The sequence below is a fragment of the Panthera leo genome, chromosome E2, assembly GCF_018350215.1.
Source record: "Panthera leo isolate Ple1 chromosome E2, P.leo_Ple1_pat1.1, whole genome shotgun sequence".
In the NCBI taxonomy this organism is placed as follows: Eukaryota; Metazoa; Chordata; class Mammalia; order Carnivora; family Felidae; genus Panthera; species Panthera leo.
In genome coordinates, this window is record NC_056693.1 from 61,771,677 (window position 1) to 61,777,676 (window position 6,000).

Here is a 6,000-nt window from a genome sequence, read left to right on the forward strand (position 1 = left end):
TTTGAGACAGAGAGAGAGTGAGCACATGCATGAGCGGGGGAGGGACAGAGAGAGATGTAACAGAATCTGAAACAGGCTCCAGGCTCTGACCTGTCAGCACAGAGCCTGACATGGGGCTCGAGCTCACGGACTGTGAAATTATGACCTGAGCTGAAGTTGGACACTTAAACGACTGAGCCACCCAGGCGCCCTTTCTGTAGCTATTTTCAAATTTTACCCGCAGCTGCCAGATGATTCTTCTTTGCCGCCAGTTCACAGTGTCATTTTCAGCTTCCTAAGATGGGAAAAATACATACACAGTCAGGACCAAGGTCCAGAAGTTCTCCCTTTTTACCTCCCAGCACTCTTGAAGGCCTATGCAAATATCCCTTCCCCCACTTCTCCCATAAATGCACAGACAACCCAATCAGAGAAATGAAGTGAACACCCCATTTAAGTTCAAGAAAATTCAACTTCTGTCTGCTGCCACGTCTCTACTATTGGAACTGTCTTTCTAGTTCTCTTGTTTCATCTCCTTTATCATAAAGTCATCAAATAACATTGTATTTTGTGCCTTCCCAGAGTTGGTCTTTTGTTTGAGATGGCGAAGACTCATTTCATCAGTGAGTGAAAAACCATATCTGACCAACTGTACCCATTAGGATGAAGCAGGGGATCATCACTAGTCTTACATCTCCGTGGGGAGCCCTGATTCTCAGTCCAAAAGTTGTACCATGACACAGGCAATCACCTGAAAGACGACCTTCCAGATTATGGTTTCACTAACATTGCAGCTCACTCCCAGACATCGCTAGAGTTCAGGACTGCAACCCCTGCCTCCACCTTCAAAAGGCCAATCTTAGAACAACATCATCTCCTGACGTACAACCTGATATGAACTGTCACACAGTCTGGGTTTACTTCCAGGAAAGAGATTTCAGGTGGAAAACTCTCAACTTCATGGAGCCAAATCTACTTTAACAAGACTCATTCCGTTGATAGTGAAGGCAGCCAAAGGCAATGCTTGGCAAGGCTGGGTTGCTGTGTTGCCCTCAGACTATTTTCTTTGTGGTGTTGACTGAGATGGTTTCAACTTAACACTTGATGTACTCAAGAATCACATGAAAAATTGAAAATCTCTTAGAAAATGACACAAAAGCACTAGACAGAGAAAGGCACATGCATTTCCTTCTGGCCTCTCAGGCAGTCCTTCGGCAAATGCTTGCTGGAGTGGTTGTAATGTAGTGGCTCTGTTGTAAGGGGTTGAAGATAGACAGGTGATCAGGGTGTTGTACCCACTCACAGGAAGAGCTTACGAGTTAACAAAAACAAGATGCCAGTGAGACAGAGCAAGCCCTAACCCCAGCTATGGGAAGGATGAACATAAAGTGAGTCTCCAGGGAAGAGAAGACTTCACTTTCCAACACGAGTGAGGGTCTCAAGTCCCGCATCTCCTCCTGAGAACAAAAGGAAATACTGTACAAAGGAGGAGACATGTGACTGAATGCACCAAGTATCTGACAACCCCACGAAGACACACAAGACCAAGATGGAGAAGAAGGAAGCCCAGGACAAAGCCAGCCTGGCAGTTGGACCCAAACTCCCTAGGACTCATCATTGATGTGGGGGGCATACACTTGAATGGCAAAGAAGCTGAAGAACTTTATGGGCACAGAGTTAGAAGTAAACAAGTGTAGTTCAGGGGCGGCCAGCAAAGATGAGCCCTAGTGAAGCTGCAGGCTTTGGCCAAGACTCAGAAGAGTTACACTTGAAAAATCGGGGGACAGGAAACAACTTGACTTTCTTACGGATTGTGCCTGCAGTGAACAATCTCACTGGCAGAATGGATGCAGGGATCCAGTACTGCTGGTACCCCTACCCACTTTCCAGAAAGCAACTTCCATTGTTTCTGCAGCAAGATAATTCATTTTTTTCCCCACACATTTTTGACCCATGTCTGGTCCTGAACAAAAATGACCTAATTGCTGGGCGACAAAACAGTGTGATGCGATTGAAACCTACAGGACAGTGTAGGTGATTCCAGAGTGGATCCAGGTATTAAAGTTATTAATGATGGTACCTTCCCTCTTCCGCCCCCAAAACATGACACAATGTGTGGCAAGCACTTAGGACAGAAAGGAAAATGTCGGTTACGTTACAGAAAGCAAGGTAGGAAGGGAAGGTCCAATTCTACTGAATGCATTGGGCAAAAATACTCTGGACCCAGTTCCAAAAGAAATACAATTATCTCTACTGGCTGCCATGTTCTCCCATACAATCCGGTCCTTGTGACAGTTGTCACGTGAACATCTTACTTTTCTAAATATTTTTTAACGTTTATTCATTTTTTGATAGAGACAGAGTGCGAGTTGGGTAGGGCTAGAGGAAGATATAGAATCCAAAGCAAGCTCCAGGCTCTGAACTGTCAACACAGAGCCTGACATGGGGCTTGAACTCATGGACCCTGAGATCATGACCTGAGCCGAATTTGGACGTTCAACCGACTGAGCCACCCAAGCGCCCCATCTTACTTTTTTGAAGGCACTTTTCTTTGTTCATAGAATTCTTCCAGGTTATGTGCTTTCTCTTTCAGCTGCTTGACTTTTGCTTCCTTTGTGGCTTTCACAGACCTCAATGCATTACGCTTGTCTTCCAGGACGTTTTTATTTTCTGGAAAAAAAAAAAGGTGTTTTCTTGATAAACGGGCACATGACCTGAGTCTTGATTTTGGTGAGACAGAAAAAGGCAAGAACCATGAAGGCATGAAAGTATTCTTTCCCTTACCAATGCAAAGTCATTGCCATCATATGGGGATTTCTCCCCAACAGAAAATATAACTTCTAGTTGACAGTTATTGGACCTCAAGGCTCTTAGCTCTACATCCTCGAATTCAACATTTGCATCTGTGGTTAAGACAGATATGAGGAAAGACTTTCACGGAAAACTGATCACACAACAATTTGTACCTCACACAGCAAGATCTTGCATTGCAATCAACAAACACTTTGAGGCATGAATATAACTAGAAGACAAAGATGATGGAAAATAGTTCATGTCTAACAACTCATGGCTTTCTTAGTGGTATACATATGTATGTATGTATGTATGTATGTATGTATGTATGTATGCCTGTTTATCCCCCATTCACGTTGAAAATTTACTATTCAGCATTCAGAGAGAAAGAGACTATTGAGCACCTGGGTGGCTCAGTCAGTTGAGCATCAGATTCTTGATTTTGGGTCAGGTCATGATTGTAGGATCATGTGATCCAGACCTGTGTTGGGCTCCACACTGAGTGTGAATCCTGCTTAAGATTCTCTCTCTTTCCCTCTGCCCCTCTCCCCCACTTGCATTTCCCCTCACTAAAATTAAAAAAAAATCATAAACCATAATTTAAACATATTTTTTAAAGGGAAAGGATTATACACTTTGGCTATCACCCTTTCTCTCTCAACTATATTTGGGTATTTTCTACATATCTTGGAGGGCAGAGTTGAATGATTGATAATTACCGAGTTGTGAAAATAAAAGATAACTCCTGGTCCTTGAAATAGCAAATCTCATCTTGGCGGTCCTAGTAAAATTCCAGCTCATTGGTCAGAAAGAGTTTTGGCTCCCAGAGGTCCACTGTGTACTATGGTAAAGGGCAGGCAAATATGCTGTGCTCACTTCACCCAATGAACAAACACCCTCCAAAGCCAAAATACAGTAAAACTCAGCAGCCAACTCTTACCACTTCCTGATTCTTCACATTTCTTTCTCTCTCTCTGAGTTTGCAAGGTATCAAGTGTACTTTGAATGGTGTCATTTAAAATTTCATTAAAGTTGGTGCCTGGGAGGCTCATTCAGTTAAGCATCTGATTTCAGCTCAGGTCGTCATCTCATGGTTTGTGAGTTTGAGCCCTGTGTCGGACTCTGTGCTGACAGCTCAGAGCCTGAGGCCTGCTTTGGATTCTGTGTCTCCCTCTCTTTCTGCCCCTGTCTCTCTCTCTCTCTCTCTCTCTAAAATAAATAAACATAAATAATTTTATGTTTACTTGTACTCAACAAGTACAAAAATATAGAGATCATACCGTGCACAGTTTCAGACCCCAATGCTATGAAACTCTAAATCAACCACAAGAAAAAAATTGGAAAGATAACAAATACTTGTAGACTGAAGAACATCCTACGGAACAATGAATAGTGGAATGCAAGCTGCTGCAGTCACTCTGGAAAACAGTACGGAGGCTCCTCAAAAAGCTAAAAAGAGAACTATCCTACGACACAGCAATTGCAATACTAGGCATTTATCTAAGGGATACAGGTGTGCTGTTTTGAAGGGACACATGCACCCCCAGGATTATAGCACCACGATCAACAATAGCCAAAGTATGGAAAAAGCCCAAATGTCCATTGATGGACGAATGGACAAAGAAGATGTGTGTGTGTGTGTGTGTGTGTGTGTGTGTGTGATGGAGTATTACTCAGCAATCAAAAAGAATGAAATCTTGCCATTTGCAACTACATGGGTGGAACTAGAGGGTATTATGCTAAGTGAAATTAGTAGTCAGAGAAAGACAAATATCATATGACTTCACTCATAGGAGGTCTTTGAGACACAAAACAGATGAACATATAATGGAAGGGAAACAAAAATAAAAACAGGGAGGTGTACAAAAGAAGTGCACACATAAATATGGAGAACAAACAGTGGGTTACTGGAGGGGTTGTGGGGCGGATGGACTAAATGGGTAAGGGGCACTAAGGAATCTACTCATGAAATAACTGTTGCACTGTACGGTAACTAATTTGGATATAAATTGTAAATAATAAAAACTAAAATTAAAAAAAAGAATGAATGGGTGAACCAAGAGGTTAAAGGGAAAATTAAAAAGTACATGGAAGCCAATAAAACTGATAACACCACAGTCCAAAACCTCTGGGATGCAGCAAAGATAGTCATAAGAGGAAGTTTAGCAATCCAGGCCTTCCTAAAGAGGGAAGAAAAGTCTTAGATACATGACGTAAGCTTATACCTTAAAGTAATGGAAAAAAGATCATCAAATAAAATCCAAATCCAGCAGAAGACAAGAAATGATAAAGATTACAGCAAAAATCAATGCTTTCAAAACTGAAAACAAAAACAAAAACAAACAACAACCCCCCCCACCCACACAAACAGTAGAAGAGATCAATGTAACCAGAAGCTAGTTCTTTGAAATAATTAATAAAATTGATAAACCACCAACCAGTTGGATCAAAAAGAATAAGGAAAGGACCCAAATAAATAAAATCAAGAATGAAAGAGGAGAGATCACTACCAAAACAGCAGAAATACAAAAAAGAATAAGAGAATATTATCAGCAATTATATACCAATAAAATGGACAATCTGGAAGAAATGGACAAATTCCTAGAAATATGCAAACTATGAAAACTGAAAGAGGAAGAAATAGAAATTTTGAACAGACCCATAACCAGTAAAGAATTGAATTAGTAATCAAAAATCTCCCAAAAAAACAAGAGCCCAGGGCCAGATGGCTCTCCAGGGGAATTCTACCAAACATTTAAGGAAGAGTTAACACCTATTCTCTTGAAGCTGTCCCAAAAATAGAAATGGAAGGAAACATCCAAACTCTTCCTATGAGTTGGCATTACCTGGATTCCAAAACTAGACAAAGATCCCACTAAAAAGTAGAAGTATAGACCAATTTTCATGATGAACATGGATGCAAAAATCTTCCACAAGATATTAGCCAACCAGATCCAATGATACATTTAAACTTTATTCACCATGACCAAGTGGGATTTAACCTGGCTGGATTGATATCCACAAAATAATCAATGTGATTCATCACATCAATAAAATAAAGACAAGAACCACATGACGCACTCAATAGATGCAGAGAAACCATTTGACAAAATACAGCATCCTTTCTTGATAAAAGGATTCCACCAAAAAACTGTTAAATGATCCATGAATTCAGCAAAGTGGCAGGGTATAAAATTAATGCACAGAAATTAGTTGCATTCTTATACA